This window comes from Mus caroli, unplaced genomic scaffold (genome assembly GCF_978045245.1).
Source record: "Mus caroli unplaced genomic scaffold, Mus_caroli_1 scaffold_2, whole genome shotgun sequence".
Taxonomy (NCBI): Eukaryota; Metazoa; Chordata; class Mammalia; order Rodentia; family Muridae; genus Mus; species Mus caroli.
Genome location: NW_028227257.1, coordinates 14,479,213 through 14,501,302, shown reverse-complemented (window position 1 = coordinate 14,501,302; position 22,090 = coordinate 14,479,213). Strand labels below are relative to the sequence as shown.

General features: G+C 47.3%; 1 protein-coding gene and 1 pseudogene across 3 annotated transcripts in view; one reads left to right on the top strand and one right to left on the bottom strand.

The window, feature by feature from the left end:
• Ncoa5 (nuclear receptor coactivator 5) overlaps positions 1-2,500 on the bottom strand; it is a 35,173-nt gene extending 32,673 nt beyond the window's left edge. For 2 of the 3 annotated variants that reach the window (XM_021180231.2, XM_029470914.2), the window contains exon 1: positions 2,376-2,500. The gene's annotated coding sequence lies outside the window, so the exon portion shown is untranslated. Of the gene's footprint in view, positions 1-2,113; positions 2,202-2,375 lie in introns of those variants that run through there. The other variant, XM_021180240.3, reaches the window with a different exon arrangement.
• LOC147005732 (uncharacterized) lies at positions 1,737-2,486 on the top strand (annotated as a pseudogene).
• Positions 2,501-22,090: the final 19,590 nt, after the last annotated feature.

The following is a 22,090-nucleotide window of genomic DNA, read 5'->3' as shown; positions in this document are numbered from 1 at the left end:
CTTTTTCTTTTGAAATCTTTCATCTCCAACAATATCTTGAACATGTTCTTGGGCAAGAAATTTTAAAACTTACTGAGCTCTCATTTCTGTCTATGCACAAAACTTTGTAACACATATAACACCACCAATGCACCCATCTTACAAACCAACTTAGAGAACAAAAGAGTGGTTTTTACCATGTGCACTGCTAGCTGAAGATTCCCTTTGCAACTAAGCACCAATGGTGAGTTTAGAAACAGAGACAACATTTGTCATGTGGGGTGTCAAAACCTGAAGAAAACTGAAGGGCACATTCCAAAGGTTTCCTTTTTGTAAAAGGTTTTCCATTCTTAAATGCACAGGTGAATTCAGTTCTCACAGTGCAGCAAGCTTTTAAAGGCACTGCCATCTGCAGGCAGCAGGCACGGAATGCCTGTAATAGTTATTTACAATCAAGTTTCAGAGCAAAGCATTGTTTATTTAGCTTGGGGCACTGGTAGATGAGGCTCCACTTGCTGATGTTCAGAAATGGGACTCCCAAGTCAAATCAAATTCCCCTTGCTTCTTTGTACAGGATTGCTCCTGAGAAGTTTGGGACCAACGGATGATCTTATGTTTCGTTCTACTCTGTGCTCAACCTGAGGTCAGCCCCCCAAAATACAGACTTCTTGTCATATAGCCCTTGGTGCTGGGGTATCTGGAATGGTCCAAGTTGGCTTTTCTGAATTTCCTTTCAGAAAATAAAGTAAATCTGCTCTCACACTTTTTAAAAACTGAATTTATGATCAGATAGCTAATGGGACATGGAACAGCTGATATCTAGAAAAATACCTTCCATTTAATCTTGCAATGTGGTTGTTTTGCTAGCACATTATACAAGGAGAAGCAGTCTCCTACGTTTCAGTAGAGACTAACGCATGTCTAGGGGCTCAAAAAATATATGAATGAGGAAAGACGAGCTAAATGGAAGAGACAAACCAAAAAGGAAGGCAGGCATGCACGCTAACCATCAGTCAAGTGGTCTCCAATCCCCACAAGGCAAAACTAGAGCCTTGTTCCAAAATGTTGATACAAAGTTGCTTTTTCACATTCAGACGGATACAGACAAGATTAAGTGTTCTGTGGTCAAAAGCCACATCAGGGTTTGCAGAAACATCCTTTCATGAACTTTCAAGGTGGCTACCACACCACGATACTGTAAGAAAGCGAGGAGACACACCCAGTACATCCGAGGGATGGTTCTTGCAGCTCCTGGGATTAGCGCTTCTAAAGGACAACCTTTTACAATGAGAAAGCTCAGAATATTAATCATCACCCTGAAGATCCCGGGACACCCCGGGACATTGCAATGGGAGCTGGAATGCCGCAGGGGGGTAAATTCCATATACAATGAAAGACAACATGACAATTAACCCCGTACTCCAAGGGCAGCGGTTCCCAAAGCCTGGAGCGCACAACTTCAGGAGGAACAAGGACACAAGTGTTTATTTTAATAGACAGGTATTTATTATTTTTTTTTAAATGAGCGTTAGAGAAATAACTGGCTTTCCATTATACCGTTTGGGGTTCAAAATTTCCGCCTTAAACAAATGCATTTAAGGGGGGAGGGTCAGAGTCAGTTTAAAGAAAAACATTTAACATTTGGTATCTAGTACAGATGTAGGCGGACTGTAAAGGTGCAGCGCGAGGGACGGAAGCTGGGGAGACGTGGTCCTAAGCCAAGCTCCTGACCCGCTACCAGGGTGCGGGAAGGGCCCATGCTAGGACCCTGGGAAGCCAGTAGGTTCCGGCGCCGTGTCCGTACGAACCTCCGGCACAATTTCTCTCGCCCGGTTCTCCCGGCCCAGGGTCCGCGTCCATAGAATGGGCGAGCTGTCACACAAGTTGACATCTCGAGAATACGCCCAGGGCGACAGCGCTCCCTAGGCTGCTTGGCGCCAGGACACCGCCGCCGAGACCGGTATCCTGGACCCGGGTTCGAAGCCCGTCAGTGCCACTGAATCACAAGAGCCCCCCCCCCCCTCGCCCACTAAAGCCCCGGGCGAGCGACTTCACAGACTCTCGAGTGCAGGGCGTGCTCGATCCTACAAAGAAGCCTCAGCAGCTTGCGACCGAGCCGAGCCGCGGTGCCCACCTCAGCTCACAGTCAGTCGCTCGCTCGTCTACTTGGGTCCGCCAGACTCGGGTCTGGGCCGGACCGGACCGGACCGGACCGGACCGGAGCCGGAGGCAGCCGCGCCCCGCTCCGGGGCATGCGCAGCCTCGCGCGTGCCCGGAGAGCAGGCCGCGGCCGCGCGTCGAACGGGCCCTCCCGCCTCAGCGTCCCCGGCGCCCCCCCAACCGCCTGCCCATCAGTACTACGCCTCGGCGGACGGCCACCGCTCCCCGGCACTCACCGCTACCGGCGCGGCCGCCTCCCCGCCGCTCCTCCGCCTCAGGCCCGCCGCTGCCGCCTCGGCCTCTGCCCACCTGCCCGCCGTAGGACAAAGGCGCCACCAACCGACTAGCGCGGGCACGAGGCAATGGCGGCCGGGGCGGAGTGTGGAGGTAGGGGCAGAGGGCGCGCACGCAGCGGCGGCCGCGGCAGTGTCGTAAAGAGCCTGCGGGTTTACGGCAGGGCTGAGCTGAGGCGTCCATCTCCGTGGCGACGGGGGTGAGGCGATGGTTCTGGGGCGGCGGTTGAGAACGCCAGCGGTTGCCTAGTAACGGGGTCTCAGTGGAGGACCGGCTCCACGCCTGAGCCCCGCGCAGGACTTCTGTCTGGCCTTTCCCTTGTCTAGATCCCCTTTCCTCACCCATAACTGTGTAACAAGAACAAGCCCCCCAGTACTTTCATCCCTGTAAAACATAAAGCCCCGAACGGCCAAGCATTTGTAGATGGAAAATGTGCAGTGCCCAAACCTGATCACAAGGAACAAAGAGAGCAGAGAGGTGAAGAAAAAGCTGGGTTTAAATTTGCATTTAAATGCATTGTGTATCCTATTAGTTGCCTAGCTGTCTCTAGGAGCCAAGAGGCTCCTGGAGATATATTACAGGTTTTTTCTTGAGATAAAAAAGGTGTGGTCCCCCCCCCCCCCATTTAATCTAGAGTTTATCACAGGGACTGGAATTTACAGTTGTAAATGCTCTCCATGAATCAAAGCTACGGCTACATGAATCGCCTCATGCCTCAAATGCCGTAGGGCCTCGTCTTCCTCCTGAACAGTACAGGCCAACTAAACTGGTGACTGTGGAATTTGAACACTGTGAGAAGTCCAGTTTCTTTGAACATTGGATCCTGACTCACTGTTTCTTGTACATTTGCTACAAAGACCTCAAAGCGTGGCTGGTAAGGTGGTTCTGGAGAGAAAAGTGTGTGCTGCCTAGTCTGATGACCTGAGTTCAACCCCATGTATGTGCACATACACACACACGTTAAAACACAAAAGCCATCTGGTATATCACTATATATATAGTGACATACCATACATATATGTATATGTATATGTATATATAGGTATATGTGTATATATATATATATATATATATATATATATATATATTGTTTGTTTGTTTGTTTTTCGAGACAGGGTTTCTCTGTGTAGTCTTGGCTGTCCTGGAACTCACTCTGTAGACCAGGTTAGCCTCAAACTCAGAAATTTGCCTGCCTCTGCCTCCCAAGTGCTGGAATTAAAGGTGTGCACCACCATGCCTGGCATCACTGTACATATTTAATAACAACACTCGGGGGCTGGTGAGATGGCTCAGTGGGTAAGAGCACCCGACTGCTCTTCCGAAGGTCCAGAGTTCAAATCCCAGCAACCACATGGTGGCTCACAACCATCCGTAACGAGATCTGGCGCCCTCTTCTGGAGTGTCTGAAGACAGCTGCAGTGTACTTATATATAATAAATAAATAAATCTTTAAAAAAAAATAACAACACTCAGGAGACAGAAGCAGGCAGACAGACCACTGTGCATTCAATGCCAGCCTATAAATAAGGAGTTGCAGGTCAGCAAGGGAGACCCTGCCTCAAAACTTTTCTTTTTAATTATAAAATAATTGCTTGAAAGACACTGTGACTTGATATGTACCTACGTGCTAGGCACCATCTTAGCAAATCTTAGCACCTTCTGTCCTCTTGGAAAGATAGAACTCAGACTAAGAAGAAATTGCACTAGAGTGCGTAGCTGCACACTGTGATGTGTGCCGGTGGGAAGAAGCCATTCTTGGGCTGCAAGTAGAAACTAACTTTACACACAGGCGAAACGGTTGTAAAAAATTATTATAAGAATGTATGAAGCCGGGCGTGGTGGAGCACGCCTTTAATCCCAGCACTCGGGAGGCAGAGGCAGGCAGATTTCTGAGTTCGAGGCCAGCCTGGTCTACAAAGTGAGTTTCAGGACAGCCAGGGCTATACAGAGAAACCCTGTCTCGAAAGACCCCCCCCAAAAAATTAATAATCCACAGACACTTATCCTTTCTTCTCTAAAATAGGTCCTAAGGTATGGGCTGCAGAGATGGCCCAGCAGTTAAGAGCAGTTGCTGTTCCCGCAGAGAACCTAGGCTGCGTTCCCAGCACCTAAATGTTAGCTCACAGCTGTCTTTGACTTCAGCTCCAGAATATCCTTTGCCGGCTTCTTGCCTATGCAAACATTGCCTATGAACATGGTGTACTGACATAATATTTAGGCAATATAATCATACACAGAAAATAAAAATAAATATTTAAAATACATTCTCAATTTAAAAACTTAGGAATTGTGTCAACTAGTTTATTGTCTCCATTATGGTTTCTGTTGCTGTGAACAGACACCATGACCACAGCAATTCTTACTAAGAAACAATTTCATTGGGGCTGGCTTACATTTCAGAGGTTTGGTCCATTATCATCACGGCAGGAAGCATGGCAGCACAGTGCTGCAGACATAGTGCTGAAGGGGTCGCTGAGAGTTCTAATGTGGATTGGGTAGGCAAGCAGGAGGAGAAAGGGACACACCTCCTAATAGTGTCACTTTGTATGAACCCAAGGGGACAGTTTCTTTTCAAGCCACCACAGTTGTTAAGTGAAGGTATGGACTGGAGTGTGAGGCAGTTGGCAGAATGCTTGCTTACCGTGCAGGAAGTGTGGCAATGCATCCCTAGCACCGCAGAAATTGGTGTGGTCTTGCAAGCCTATACTCCTGGCTCTCAGGAGGTGAAAGGAGATCACAAGTTCATGGTCATCCTCCACTACACAGAGAGTTGGAGGCCAGCCTGGGCAACGTAAGCTAAAGGTAAAACACTGTTGATTTTAGAGATGGTATCTGGTCACACCCCTATGCCAGTGTGGCTTTGTACCACTGTGGTAGGCAGAATAATGACTGCTAAAGATGCCTGTGTCCTCATTTCTGGAACCTGTGAATCTGTCTCCTTGGTTTTGATGTAGGAGCTATCCCTAGGTTGTCTAGGTAGGCCCGTATAGTTGCACGGGTTTTTCTAAAGGGAAGTGAGAATCTCAGAGTCACAGAAGGAGACATGCTACAGAGGCAGAGGAGAGACAGGGAGAGGGCAGAAGAGAGAGAGATGAAAGGAGATGGGGAGGGGCTAAAGGGAAGCGTGATAGCTTCGATATGAAGTGTCCCTCATGAGTATGGACACTTGATCTCCAGATGTTGCTGCTGTATGGGGAAGTTATGGAAACTTCGGGGACTAAGGGGCTATCTGGAGGTGGGGAATGATCCCTGGAGCCTTCAAGTTCTGATGCACCAAAATTTGAGAAGCAGAAACCTCACGCTCCTACTTCCGTGCATTCTCTGCTGTGATGGGCTGGGAAGCCCTGTTAACTGTGAGCTTAATAAATCCTTCCTCCAGCAGGTGCTTTCCTCGGGCATTTGCTGGGGGTAGGAGGAGAAGGAGAGGAGTGGAAAGCAAGCAGCGTCTAGAAGGCACAAGAGATGGGGAGGTAAATGTTGCCGCAAACCCTACGGGAAGAAACGCAGCCCTTGTAATTTTTTTTTTTTTAACTTTAGACTTTATCGTCTGTAGAAAACATGATTTTTTCTGTAAGTCTTAACATGACTTACTTCTTGCCCTTTAATAATTAAACTTTTAATTAAAATTGATTTTGACAAGCCACAGGTCAGTCTAATTAGATTCCTTCTTTCCTTAAGCTATTTAACACCAAATAACACTTCAAATAATTTTTGTGCATGTTCTTTCTTTCTTTCTTTCTTTCTTTCTTTCTTTCTTTTTTTTTTTTTTTTTTTGTGGGGGAGTTTGAGACAGGGTTTCTTCGTGCAGCCCTGGCTGTCCTGGAATTAGCTCCATAGACCAGGTTGACCTTGAACTCACAGAGATCTGCCTGCTTCTGGCTCCTGAGTGCTGGGATTAAAGATGTGCACCACCACTGCCCAGTGTCGGTATGCTTGGTTGGTCTTGGTCACCCTGGAGCTGAGGATGATTTTGAATTCCTGACCCTTCTACCTCCTAGGTGCGGGGGTTTATATATAGATGCACAGAACCATGTCTTGCTCACCCAGAACCATTTTTGCTTGTCTTCTTCACCATATGATATTTTTATTCTATAAAGAGGATTAAGTTCATGGCTATCTGCTGATGCAGTACTATCTCCTCTTTGATTGCTATTACACCCAATGGAATGTGTTTAGTCTGTCTGCAGAGCCATGGGGTGTACTTTTGAAACACTTAAAAAGAACTATCTTTAAGAAGACTATATGCTACTGAGATGGCCAGGTTAATCCTTTCAGTGCCCTGTCGTCAGAAATTCTCAAAAGATACAGCTCCCAGCTGTCTCTGTGCTGAGACATGTAAAGAGACCATAATCAGACAGAAAAGCGGAAGATACAACAAGAAGACAAGACAGTTAGCCAGCGGCTCCCCATTTCTGTGAGATTCTTATTCAGGGAACCTGAGGTAGAGTCTGAGGATTCCTTTGTGTGTGTTTGTACCTGTGTGTGCATATGTGTACAAGCTCATGCTTGGGGGGGGTATGTGTGGTGTATGCATATATGTGCATGCGTGTACAAGCCCATGTTTATGTGGGGAGTATGTGTGCTTTATGCATGTATGTGCATGTGTGTACAAGCCCATGTTTATGTGGGGGTATGTGTGGCATATGCACATATGTGCATTGCATATATGTACAAGCCCATTCTTGTGTGTGTGGCCAGAAGTCAATGTTGAGTATCTTCCTCTATCACTATCCTCCTTGGGGTTTTTTGGTTTTGTTTTTTGTTTTGTTTTGATACAGATCTCTCAATGAAGTTGGAGCTCATTAGTTAGCTAGGCTGGCTGACCATCGAGTCCCAGGGACTCTTTTGTCTGTCTCCGTGTGTGGGAATCATGGGTGTGCATTGCCATGCCTACAGTTTTGTGTGAAGGTTGGAGATTTGGACTCAGTCCTCATACTTGTTCAGTAAAGACGTTAACCACTGCACTATCTCCTTGCTCCCACCCGCTTTTATGTGAGGCAGGGTCTCCCTATACAACCCAAGCCTTGAGCCAGCGACCCTGCCTCAGCCACCCAAGTGTTGGGATTACAGCCCAGGGGTCTGCATTTTAATCTGAAAAAGCTCTCCCATGTTTGCAAGTTACTGGGCTGGGTAATTAAAATTGCAAAGATAACACACCAAAGAGTATTCCTGGCAGGCCAGCATCTCTCAGGGTCCTCTGTCAGTGACCCTAACTCATTAGGTTAGATGGCCCCTCTGAAGCTTTCAACTGGAGAACTGGCTGCTCAGTACAGACGGAATCTGAAGAGGAACGTCCCAGGTTTAACCCAGTGGTGAAGGCACCATTTCCTTCATGTGCATGGTTTCTGGGAATCAGGAAGGGCTGGCCCAGCAGTTCTAGCTCAGAGTTAGTGGCTGCCTCAGGGACAGGGGCTACTGGAGCAACTGTGGGCTGGCCAGGTCTCTCTCCTCACATCGCCCCAGAGTCTCTCCACATCAGGACTCCACATGCTCAGGCTTCATGGGACCCCAGAGCACTCTTGCTGTTTACACATAGCTGAGGGCTCCAAGAGAACAGCTGAAAGAACCAGACACGAGCTATATTTTGCGTCGTGTGTGACAGTTTGAGGAATCACACAAGCCTGGCCAGCTTCAAGCAAGGAAGTCAGAACCATTACCTCTGAATGGGAGGAGCGTGAGGACCCCATTCTGAGAAGAGCACTCAGAATAAGATAGCGCTGGGGCTATCTTTGAAAATTCCATAATTCCATGGTCCACTCCACCATATATATATATATATATATATATATATATATATATATATACATATATACATATATGTGTATGTATGTATATATATGTGTATATATGTATATATGTGTGTATATATATGTATGTATATATGTATGCATGTATATGTGTGTGCGTACATGCACATGTGTGTATGTGCGTGTGTGTGTGTGCATGTGCATGTATAATTCAATTTTACATATACAAAAATTATAATTTTATTCATTATTTTTGAGACAGGGTCTCAGGGTCTCATCATATATCTCTGGCTGGCCTGGAACTTGCTATCTAGATCAGGGTGACCTTGAACTTACAGAAATATGCCTGCCTCTGCCGGGATTAAAAGTGTGCACCGCCATACCAGCTAGGATATATATATATATATATATATATATATATATATATAATTTTTTTTTTTGGTTTTTTCGAGACAGGGTTTCTCTGTATAGCCCTGGCTGTCCTGGAACTCACTCTGTAGACCAGGCTGGCCTCGAACTCAGAAATCCGCCTGCCTCTGCCTCCCAAGTGCTGGGATTAAAGGTGTGCGCCACCATGCCCGGCCAGCTAGGATATTTTTTGCAAGATGAATCTGTCCCCGTCGTTCTAGAATGAACATAAAGCTGTCTTCAATGTCCCATAAGACCAGCCTTCTTTCTGCCTTCCTGCTTACTTGAGGCCACTGACCTCCGAGCTTTCAATTTGCAAACACTCTGGTCCTGTCAGGCCCAACACATGCCATGCTCTTTGTACCTCAAGGTCTTTGTGTCTCTCATTTTGTTCTCTTGGCCCATTCCTTCTCCCTTCTCCATCTTTCCTTCCTTCTCTTCCCACTCTAACGGAAGTCCAACTAATCCTAAAGGCTTCACACTGACCTTAACTCTCACACTCTGGGTAGCAAGGCAGTGTGCCAGGGTAGCTAGGAGAACAGACTGTGACTCAGTACCTGGGTTCAGTCCTCAGATCCTCCATATTCTACCATGAGGCCTTGGGGACAACCCCCCCCAACCCCTTCATATTAAAAATAGGCAAAACACTTAGCAGGGTGCATGACACATAATGTTCCATGGGTAATTGGCAGCCTGTGACTTGGAGTTGCTACCTAATCTGTGACTTGGGGCCCACTGGTGAGGACAGAGAGATACAAGTACCTTTGGCCCTGGAGTTCATGAACTTGAATGTCCTATTGACCGGAAGCAAGTCTTTCTCTTGTTTGTGAATTGCTGCTCCATTTCCCGCAGAGCTCAGACATATCTACCTCACTGTGAGACTAGAGACTGAACCCACTAGGGCTTTAGACACACTTGGCACGTGCTCTACTGTGAGCTACACCCTCAGCTCTCTTTTGACTTCAGACTCTGAGACCGGGTCTCACTAAATTGCCCAGGCTGTCTTTGAACTCACTCTGCAGCTCTGGCTGACTTTGAACTTTTGATTCCCCTGCCTCTGCCTCTTGAGTGAGTAGCAGGGATAACAGCTCGCGCCGCTAACCTGCAGACATCTTTCTTACATTATTGTCCCCACTTGTCCTTACATTTTCATGATGGAAGACTTGCTGCTAGATCAGTCATTTAATTAATGAGCAAGCACAGAGCACCAGACCACATGCTTATTGTCATAATTTGACGATTGTCTGTCTGTATAATTACTTTTCTTCGTGACACTATCATGGTGTGGTGTTTGAACCCACTTGGAGAAATCAGAGACTCAGACTCAATTCAAACTCAGATGAATTGAATCTATTCTCACTGCTACCAGAAGGACTGCAGCCTTAGAGCCACAGCCATGTGGAAGAGGGTTCAGGTGAGTTTGAGGACGGATGTCAGAAAGGCATGTGTTACAACTACCCATGGAATCCCCAGCTGGGCAGGAAAATCCATTTTTCTTCCCCCAGTTCTTTCTTTCTTCCCCTCTATATAGTAATAAAAGACCGTTCCATCCCTTCTCTACAGCAACAAGCAGGTTTTTCAGAAGCAATGGTAGCTGTTAACACCTCAGGGCCCACTATCCCTTTCTCATCTCACCTGCAGGCTACTGAGATCTCCTCAGCATTCCAGAGCAAAAGGTCAATGGCCGTAAGGGATGGATGCCTGCCTCCACAGTAAGTCTCTCTAGTCCTCACAGGGACCTGTGTGAATTATCTCTCAGGTCTGAGCTCTAGTGACTGGGATAGAACAGTTCATTTCTGGGCAGGCAAAAACAGGTTAGGGCTGGCTGTCACATTCCCACAATGCCTTCTTCCTTGGAAAGTATTTGACTTCTCCAGACAGCCCGAGGAGGTCACAACACACTAACACTTAGAAACAAAGCTAGTCTCTAATGGCGACCTCTCTTGGGGTAGATGAGAGACTGAGGGTGCTCTTTGAGACAGGAATTTTGCCGAGCACTGTATACATACTCTTTAACTACCTGAAACACAGATATTGCTCTCCCAGTTTCTGGATGAGAATACTGTGTCTCAGAGGAGCAGATAATTACCCAGGGCATAAGGCAGTCTGCTTGTGGTGGGATCCTTGCTCTCAATATGTCCCATATAAAAACAGTGATTCTTCCTTCCATTTTACAGATGGGTAAACTGAGACTCAAAAGATGTGAATTCATTCTGCTCCCTCTCACGGCGCAACATCATTAAGTGTCACAGTCCGGATTTGAACCCATGTCATTGAGACTTCAAAGCCCTTTTGTTCTACTGTACCTTGTGGCCTTTTTTTTTTAAATGGGAGTACCATGGAAGCGTAGCCTGGGTGAGTTGATGGTTGGCCATGAGTATGGCTGCAGCAAGTGTGGCTGTGTCATCCCTCAGGATTAGATGATGTGGAAAGAAATAACTACTTTTCTCATTCCTGTTGTGGAGTCACATGCGAGCAGGTGAGAAATACACACTATCATAAGGAGAACTCCATTAGCCCCCATTGTTTAGACAGAAGAGTCAAAAGTAAGAAGCAGGAGATAAAAGAGCTCACAAGGAAGGAGTTCTCTGTTGGGCTCCCACTGAAACAGAAAGAAGCGGCTCTGTTTCACAACAGTTAGTGATGAGCTACCCGAGATGAAAGTCGTCTTGTGACCCGTGAGTGTAATGAGATGAAGATGAGGTAATGTGATGTTTTATAACGATAGAGGATCTGAGGAGCTGGGAATTATCTCAGCGTGAATGACTACTACCAGGAAGCTGAACAATGGGACCGTCTGGAAGCAATTCTCTATTCAGCCGTATTTATAGCGCCATTCATCTTCTCTTTCAGTTCAGAGGTCACGGGGGGCGCTTGTCTCACCTTGCCGAGTATATGAAAATACAGCGCTTGTCACAGTCCCGACTGCTTCCTTCTGCAGAACCTGTCACATACAAAGGAGAGAGAGAGAGAGAAAGAGAAAGAGAGAGAGAGAGAGAGAGAGAGAGAGAGAGAGAGAGGCAGAGTCCTCCAGAGCAGGGAATGAATAGCTCTGGCTGAAAGAAGAGGTGGGGGGGAGCAGGGGAAGAAAGAGCTAAGGGGTTTGCCCACCACTGCCCAACTAGCCTGGAGTTGTCACATAAGATGGTACCTGCTAGCTATCTGTGGCTGCTTACCCTTATTAAAGCAAGGACTGGGCTACCTGGGATGCTCCCATTGGTAAAGCACTTGCCTTAAATGTTCAAGAGCCTTAGTTCAGTCCCCAATACACACTTGAAAAAGCTGGTGGTGGTGGCACATACTTGGAATCCTGGGCTGGGGAGGCAGAGTCAGGCCAGTGTCTGGGGCTCACTGGCCAGCCAGCCTGGCCCAATTAGTGAGCTCCAGGCCAGGGAGAGACCCTGTCCTAAGGGAGGTAGATTGGTTTCCTGAGGGTGACATCAAAAGCTGTCCTCTGTCCTCTATATATGGGGAGATGCATGCACACATGCATGCTCATACACACACACACACACATATATGCACACACACAGGCACAAAGTAAGTACAAAGACATCCATTTGCTTAATTGTAATGTCCACATTCAAGTGTCCATATTGGATGGCATAGATGTGGAATGTGTCTGCCATCACAGATGGGCCAAAGCACTAGTATACATAGGAATATTTAACCCCCAAGACTACAGAAGCCCTAAGGCTTCAATATCCCCGGACCCTAGAGAGCTTGATACAGTCTTCTGACATGGATATGAGAACACTCCATGCCCAGGACCATGGGGGAGCTATCTGATTCCCCTGAAATGGATGTTTATCATCAATGGTTTATACCATTTGTGCTAGATACTATGATGATAAAAGTACGCAATCCAGCCTGTCCGATAACTGTGCAGTGTTCTCTCTCTCTTCACAGAGGAGAAACAGAGGTTAGGGTGGGGCCACACGGTAGCACTGTGGTTTTGAACTCACTCGAGGGTCAGAGGTCACAGAGATGACTATGGGCTCTGTCATCTGATTCTTGTCTCTTCATGCATCTCTGAAGGATCTTAGCAGCTGCCTCTCCAAGTGGAAAGTGAGATGAAGCTCAGAGTTCTCCCAGGGATGCAGGAGGTGGTTGTGTAGTGGTTTCAGCTGAGATTGAAACATTCCATCCTCCAGAGAAACTCCTTAAGCACTCAGAAGAGCTGGTTGTGGAGCCACACGCCTTTAATCCCAGCACTCAGGAGGTGGAGGCAGGCGGATCTCTGTGAGTTTGAGGCCAGCCTGGTCTACAAAGGGAGTCCAGGACAGCCAAGGCTTGTTACAGCGAAAAACCTTGTCTCAAAAGAACCAAAGGAAAAACAAACAAATAAAAGTAGCACGAGGAAGTCCCTGAAACCGACCAGATTCGCTAGGTTCTTCCCCTGCCAAAGTCAAAATAAAAGCTGAGTCCTGAGATCCTCAAAGTGAAGCTGAACTGCCAAGAAAATTCTCCAAAGGGGAAAAGCTCTAAAGAAGACCAAGACCAAGACCAAGACCAAAACAGCTGCCCGGAAGAAGCAGAAAGCAGCCAAGCTTCCTGGATGAGGTTCAGAGCTACTGTGGCACCTAGAAAGGACACCTTCTGACATGCTGGCCTGCCTGCAGGCTATGCAGGGTGCTCCAGGTTCCCAGCTTTGTGAGCTGTCACTCACTGGTACTGGCATGGGCTTTGGTGACACTGCTGTCTTTGAGTCATTTCTGCTCCTGTGAGTAACCCCTCCCCCACATTCCGATAAATAATCCCAATAAAACTCATGGCTCACCAAGTTGGACTTTGGTGGTATCTGTACTCTGGTCTGTCGTCGGGCAGGTAGACTTGTGTTGTGTCTTCCTGGGATACGTTTTGTGGCACAATAGAGATGACAGCCAGAAAGCCTTGATTGGAGACCTGGGCAAACAGAAGGAAGTAATTCCAGGTTGTGGGGCCAATGCGGAGATCACACCATGGGGACCTGGAGTTTCTCCCTGCCTGAGGGGTTGCTGCAGAACCTACTCCTTAGCCTTCCTCAGGGGGTGAGGAATGAAGGCACCCACCTAGAGCGCCTCCTCAGCCAATGGTAAAAGGCTGTTCTCATGGGCATTTAACTCTGGCAGTTCTACCCCTGTTCAGAGCTTGCGAAAGATGCCCCGGAAGCCCTTAATGGCCCCAGAACAGGTTGTCATAGTGGCTCAAGATATGTTCAAGAGTGCTGACTGTGGATGGGGGGGCCTGCAAGGTAGGGTGTTGGACTGAACACACACACACACACACACACACACACACACACACACACACTTTAACAAAGCGGTGGCTAAGTGCTCAATACTGTTTTACACCCCAAAACCAAGCCAAGGTGGTCACTGGCTGCCAGAGACCACAGTTAGACATCAGGGATAATTCTGATACAGTGACAGGGGAAGAGGTTAGTATGGGTCTCCTCCGAAGAACCCATCAGTGCTGGGACTTTGTCTAGCGCAGTACTACAGTGCTAACGTGTGACCCACATCAACCGTTCCATGAAGCGATTGAATGAGCCCATGATTGAGGTCAAATGGCAACCATCTCCAAAAGGATCATTAGTTCATAGATGCAGACGCGGTAAGACATAAGCCACTCTCCTCCATCACCGGGTCTGGTAGTGCGGGCCTGTGAGCCCAGCTCCTCGAGATCATGAGGTCAAGACCTTCCTGGGCTCCAGAGTGAGCTGCAGGGCAGCCTGAGTAACTGCTTCTCTTTAGAAAGGAGTCTGAGAATATGGGGCAAGGCCCTAAGCTCAAGCCCTAGACCCACAAAAGGAAAAACATTAATTCCACTGATAAAGCAGAAGTATAACTTTTGAGAAATATGAATCAAAGCAATAGTGTTTGATACCCACTGAGCTTTCAAATACTAAATGGACAATAACATTTAGTAATGGAGAGAGTCCAAGATTGTTCTTCTTCTTCTTCTTTTTTTTTTTTAAAGATATATTTATTTTATGTATGTGAGTACACTGTTGCTGTCTTCAGACACACCAGAAGAGGGCACTGGATCCCATTACAGATGGTTGTGAGTCACCTCATGGTTACTGGGAAGTGAACCCAGGACCTCTGGAAAACCAGTCAGTGCTCTTATCTTCTGAGTCGTCTCTCCAGCCCCCCACCCTGATCCTTTTAAAAATATTTATTTATTTATTTATTTATTTATTTATTTATTTATTTATTTATTTATTTATTTATTACTCGAGACAGAGAATCCCTATGTAGCCCTTGCTATCTTGGAACTGGTTATGTATACTAGGCTGGCCTTGAACTCACAGATATCCACCTGCCTCTGCCTCTGGAACGCTGGGACTAAAGATGTGTACAGCCACACCTGGCAGCCTTTTTTACTTTTTAAATGTAAATTTTCCAACTTTTTTCCCTTGCAAAGCGTTTTGGAAATGCTTGTTGGCACTTTGCATACACAGCAGGTTCTTTCTAGAAATCAGTTGTGCAGATAACAGAATACAAGGGCCCAAGCATGCGTGATCAAGGGTCCTGTGTTGTGCAGTGCCCACTGCAGGAGAGGCAACCTGGGCTCCAGTCCACAGCAGAGCAGCTGAACCAGCTGTGACAAGTTCACCACACAGAGCATTACAGAACTATTTCAAACAGGCACTTCAGATCTGTGTCTCCTGACTTAGAACAATTTCTGTGGTGTGTTATTTAGTGGGAAATGGTTTCAGAAAATGATAGACTCATTTTCTTAGGAAATGAATAAGAACATTCTTTAACGTGTAGAATGATACCTAATGGGATGTCATGAAGAGGGGAGAGTAGCGATAGATAAAGGAAGAAAGATGTGGGGCTAGAGATGGATCCCTGAGCACAGACTGCTCGCTCTTGCAGAAGACCCAAGTTTGGTTCCCAGCAGGTCAGTGGGCTCCTAGCCACCTGTAACTCCAGCTACACGGGGATTCAGTGTTCTCTTTTGATCCCTTTGGGCGCTACACTCATGAGTGCATACCATATACAGACACACACAATTAAAAATACATCTTATAGTCGGTCGGTGGTGGCACACAGCACATCTTTAATCCCAGCACTCTGGAGGCAGAGGAGGAGGGTCTCTGAGTCCATGGCCAACCTGGTTTACAGAGCAAGCTTGAGGATAGCCAGGGCTACACAGAAAACCACCACCACCACCACCACCACCACCACCATCAATTGTAGAGATGGCTCAAAGGTTGAGGGCCCTGGCTGCTTTTACAGAGGACCTGGGTTCAATTCTCAGCACCCACGTGGCACTCACAACTGTCTGTAAAGTTGGTTCCAGAAGATCTGACACCTTCACATAGACACACATGCAGGCAAACCCCTAATGCACATAAGATAAAAACAAATAAATTATATATTATAAATCTTACAACACAGGGACTACACGCTTTCCCTGGGAGAGAGAACTCTAACAATACCAACAGGCTAGGATGAAAATGTGTACATAAATGTACAAATGAAAATATTGACTTAATTTTGGGATAGGACAATGGATTATTTTTGGTTTGCAATAGTTCATACCCATATGAAGTGCCTGTTTAATATAATATCTTTAGAGAACTAACATGTCCTGCAGGGACACTAGAGAATCAAGATACATGACTCTGAGCCAGAGGAGATGGCTCAGTGGGTAAAGTGTTTGCCATGCAACACTAGACACATTTTATGCAGCCACATAAAAACACAGAACTGAGTGTTCTTCAGCATAAAGATTGCTGAATAAGAAGACTCGGATTATGTATCTTCAGTATCTCCCTCAGTCACTCTGCACGTTACGTTTTTGTTATCATATTTATATATTTACTTATGTGTGTATGTCACTCAACAAGAGTGACGCTACATGGCTGTGGAGTTTAGAGGACAACTTTCAGGAGTTGGCTCTCTCTTTTTCCACTATGCGAGTCCTGGGAATCGAACTCATGTTGTCAGATTTGGCAGCAAGCACCGCTACCCATTAAACCATCTTGCCGGCCCTGTACCTTAGTTTCTTCCTGAGACAGGGGTTTCTCACTGAACTTGGAGCTTGCCAATTTGACTAGACTGCAAGTCTGGGGGAGTCTCCTGTCTCTGACTTCCAGCACAGGAATTACAGACACACACTACCTCATTTTTGTTTTGTTTTGTTTTGTTTGATTGTTCTGATATAGAGTCTAGCTGTGTATCCCTGGCTGGCCTCGAACTCACAGAGATCCACTTGTTTTTGCTTCCCCAGTCCTAGGGTTACTTGGGGATCTGGACTCAAGTTCTCCTGTGTTGGGAGCAAGTATGTCACTGACTGATCCATCTTTCCAGCCTAACGTCGGGGTTTATACTCCTTGTGACCTCCTGTGACTCACTAGTTTCTGTTGGTCTACTGAGGGAGGGGATCAAACATGGGTGTAAAGATCAGGAGGTGGGAACACAGGACTGTCTTGAGTACTGGCCAGTGCAGGGATGGCTGAAAGGACTTCTTTATTTCCAACTCCCGAGTCTGGAAAACCAGCCTCTTGCTCAGTCCCTTTCCAAAAACATTATCTTCTGTCTATGTTGAGAGTTCTGTCTTTTACACGAGGACGGCGTGGGGAGTGGGAGGGGGCTGGGCAGTAGGAACTCCCTTTTAGATGAGGGTCTCAAAATAGGCCTCCCTGGGAGATACCATCTGTCAGACCAGGCTAGGGAAGAGGAGGCTGATGGGTTGGAGAGGGACAGAGACAAAGCTCGAAGCTAAGAACAAAGAAAGCCTGACACTTGCAGGTCCCTAGTGAGCAGGCACCAGAGGTGAAGGCCCACCGAAGCCAGGGTGCAGAAGGCCTGGAGATCATAGCAGGAAATCTGAAGCACTTCTTCTACCATCACATCCATCCCTTGTAGCAGACCCCACAGTCTGAGAAGGCTGCGGTCCATGTCTGGGAGTCAGAACCAGCCAGGCCGGCCAGTAAGTCATTTTAACCAGAGCCCGACGACATTTTTGTCAAAGCATCCTTCTGCTTTGTTGACTCTTTGGGTTTTCCAGATTTCTCGCTGTGTGCTTTCCTAGGCGCCCCAGTTCCTCTTGGCAGATCCCAGCTCAACACTGGTGAGTTACAGGGAAATATGTGGGAATCCCAGCTAGAGAGCACGGTCATCCAGAGGGGATGGCCAGCTATGAGCCCTGGGGCCCAGGCAGGTAGGCGCTGAGGGACTCCTTTAGTTTCAACAGCCTGCGTTTACTTAATAAGTACTTATTCAGTACGCTTTTGCTTTTGCGGCCTGGGCCTGCCGTCTAGATGGCAACAGATGGCTGTGCTGGCTAGTTTTATTTCTGTTGCTTGTTTTTAAAGATTGATCTGCTTATTTTATGTATGTGAGTACACTGTGCTGTCTTCAGACATCAGAAGTGAGCATCAGATCCCATTACAGATGGTTGCTGGGAATTGAACTCAGGACCTCTGGAAGAACAGCCAGTGCTCTTGACTCCTGAGCCATCTCTCCAGCCACTGTTGTTGTTTTTGTTTTTGTTTTGTTTTTTTTTAATGTCAACTTGACACATGCTAAAGTCTGTGAAAGAAGGGGACCCCAATTAGGAAAATGCTTCCGTATGATGGGGCTGTAGCCAAGCCAAGCCTGTAGGGCACTTTCTTTCTTTCTTTCTTTCTTTCTTTCTTTCTTTCTTTCTTTCTTTCTTTCTTTCTTTCTTTCTCTCTTTTGGTTTTTCGAGACACCGTTTCTCTGTATAGCCCTGTCTGTTTTGGAACTCACTTTGTAGACCAGGCTGGTCTCGAACTCAAAATTCCGCCTGCCTCTGCCTCCCGAGTGCTGGGATTAAAAGTGTGCGCCACCACACCCGGCTTGGGCATTTTCTTAATTAGTGATTGATGGAGAAGGGCCCAGCCTAGGGTGGGTGGTGCCATCCCTGGGCTGGTGGTTCTGGGTTCTGTAAGAAAGCAGGCTGAACAAGCCATGAGGAGCAAGCCAGTAAGCAGCGCCCCTCCATGGCGTCTTTAGCAGCTCCTGCTTCCCGGTTCCTGCCCTGTTCCAGTTCCTGTCCTGGCTTCCTTCGATGATGTACAATGTTGTGGAGGTGTAAGCCGAATAAACCCTTTCCTCCCCAATGTGCTATTCCAGTCATGCTGTTTCACCAGAGCAGCAGGAACCCTGACTAAGGAGGTGACTAAGACACGGACCTCCTTCTCTCTATGAATCAAGTCCGATGTGAGGAGTCGCCATTACCAAGGTTATGGAGCGGAAGTTCTGTTAGGAATCAGCAGGGAAATCCGCCAGGTTCTGTGTTGTGGGGAGCCAGGTCTCTCCAACAGGCTTTACTAAAAGAGGCGGAGCTGACTCCACACCCACTAGCCACAACCTCGGTTTATCATCTCTGCCCACTTTAATTAATAATCCTGGGGAGGGCGGGGTCTTCTGTTTTGCTGAGTACAGCAGGGTGTTCAGTAGAAGGGAAAGGAATCAACAGAGGGGAGGCTGAGAGTCGAGAGTGGAGGAGGCTCAAAGGACCTTGTGGAGATCGAGGGCCACTGTAGAAAAGGGTGTGGGATGCTATCCCCCTGAGGTCTTCCTGGCAGTGGACAGGGCCTATCTGGGCAGAGAGACTTGGATAGAGCAGACATGGCAGGGCGGCTGGCCCAGACGCTTACGTTCCTGGGAGCCAAGTGAATGCCACAGTAGCCAGGCCCGAGTGCTTTTCTGAGCTTTCATCTAAGCAGGCTGACTTCTGGGTAAGAGGGCTCCACTGCAGCTTCCGGGTGGTAGCATGGCAAGAGAGGACTGTTAGAATCTAAGCTGGATGTCCTGTCAGAGAACTGTCTAGAGGGAGATCCATGAAAGTCACTCATTGTCCCTCGGGAAACCAGCACTTGGCCGCTGCAGACAAGGAGGGTCAACCTGCAGGGAGAGAGTGCTTTGCGGAGGCCAGACACTCCATCAGAGATATCTGGCCTCTTCTGCCTCTTCCTTTGCGTGAGCTAAGGCTCATCACCCAGCCAGGCTTTTCTGCCTGCCTGCTTTGTATTTCTAGCTGACAAGATTCTTTCTGGCTCAAGTCAATCCTTGGCTGAGCGGGGAAGATGAAATGAGATTTAAATTGAGTTTGAGAATAAAGCATCAAAGGACGGAGGTTTAACAACACAGAAAGATCCAAAAGTAATGCAATCTGCCCAAAATGTCATTAAGGGACAGAAACGGGAAACTGGGCTGAGCATGGCTGGAGGGAGAGATTAGGGTGAGCGCTTCATTATCGTGCCCCGACTGAGTCGAGCTGCCTCAACACACAGGTTCCACAAATAAACAGAATAATTGAAGTACAACGGGGTGGGGCTGACTTGGAGCGCAAGCTTGGGGAGGTGGGTATGTTTGCTCCAGTGGGCTGTGGTAGGGGAGGAGTTCCTGGAGGAGGCACACTGAACCCAGCTCTGAAAAATGAGGTGACAGGAGGTAAGGGTATTGTTAGGTGGAGGTGACAACATGGAACATGAATTGGAAGGCTGGTTAGAGGTGCAGACTTGGAAGCCCAGGGCTGGGACGGTTCCAGGGAGCCGATGCAAACTCATTGTGAAGCCCAGGCTAGCCTCAAACTCACAGAAAGTCACCTGCTTCTGCCTCCCGAGTGCTGAGGTCAAAGGCATGAGCCACAGTATAGCTAATATTCTTTTTCTTTTTCTTAAATAAAACTTTATTGTAATGAACTTGCACATAAAAAAAAGTCATGTAGTGAGATTAATCAGAACCGAAGTCTATGCATCTCCATGGACAGTTAACAGTTGGAATAGCCATTCTGAAGTGGTGGGGTTCACATTGGATTTTACATACACACACACACACACACACACACACACACACACACACACACACAGAGGGTTTCTGTAGCCCTGGCTGTCCTGGAACTCAAGCCTGGACCAGGCTGGCTTCAAACTCAGAGATCCGCCTGCCTCTGCCTCTCAAGTGCTGGGATTAAAGGCCTGTGTCTATCACCATCTCCTGGCCTATTAATTATATTTTTATGAACTTATCTACCACAAAACCCCTGATAAATACACGACAGAGTTAAAAACTGAAAAAAAGATTAGCTCTATATCATTTTTTTCATTAAACATGCATACAATGTATACAAACACACCCCACACACATATAGACCTATGCACATACACACATACATATGCATACATACACAAGCGCACACATGCAAATGTGCACATGAGTACAGTATAGTATGTAGGAAAAGGAAGAGGGAACGGTGCCATTAAGTGATGAGGAGCGGCAGGATGCAGGCTAAAGACTCCTCAATGGAGCCTGTCCTTTGGATACCAGAAGCTGTGAACTCTGACCTCCAGGCGTGCACCTGTGCCTCCTCCCCAGCCCCCAAACCCCCACCCTTGCTTCTCACAAAGGCCATTTCCTCCAGGATCTGGAATCCTGGTTCACTGTTCTTCTTGGCATCCCTCATCCTACCTCTATTGCTGGACCCTTCTCTCCATGGAAAGCTGACCATTGCCCCCTCCCCTCGAAGCAGCTCACTACCTCTCCCCCTCCTCGCACTCCTCTCGGCCCCACACCCTTCCCGTTCCTTCCCTGGGCTTCACCACAAGCGTCTCCTAGGGATGTGTATGAACTGAAATATCTTCCTTTTATCTTGTCTGGTCTGCACCCCATGGGGCAACCCGAAGGCTACTATTTATTCTTTCACACATTAATTTAAGATGCTTTAATTGCCGCTATGATATGTTTTATGTAATATAATTAATGTTTTAATTCTGTTGGACTGGCTTCCCCCAGGCAGTTTTGCGAAGGGCCCAATTTTGGAATCAAGCAAATAAGAAATAAGCAAAAGCTGAAGTTATCTAGCAATGCTCGCCCCACCTCCACTCCCACCCCCACCCCAGCTTCCAGGAATGAAAACCAGACTTGTTGTCCAAAGGGGATGAAACATAGAGAAGGACAGCGTCATTTTCTCCTCATCCTGGATGTCTTCGGGTGGCTTTAATGGAGACTCCTGGGCCCTGATTTGAGTGTTTCTGGCCTTTTTGAATGTGGCCAGCAATGCTTTCTACATAGGAGGCCGCCATAGCTTAAGGTCAGTACTGAGACCACCGGAGGCGTGTCTGTCTGGCCATCTTCTTTGTGACAGAGGTTTTTCCTGGCGTGAGGATTGACAACCTATTCACACACTAACTGTGAGGCTCTGAGTTAGGACAGCTGCAGAGGTGACAGGACAGGGGACTCCGGATCAAGCAGCAGACAGTGTAGAGGAACCTGACACCCCAGGTATGCTCCACAGTCAATCATCTGGCCCTGTGCGCCTCACAAAGGCAAATTCTTCTGAGACTTTTGGGTATGGAATGAAGATAAATGAAGCTATTACTGTGCCTTTGCAGCAAAGGCTGTGTGGTGGCTTGATTGAGGATGGAACTATAGTCTCCTATGTTTGAATGTTTGTTCCCAATTAGTGGAACTGTTTTGGAAGATTAGGAGGTATGGCCGTCTTGGAGGAGGTGTGGCCATCTTGCAGGAGGTGTGGCT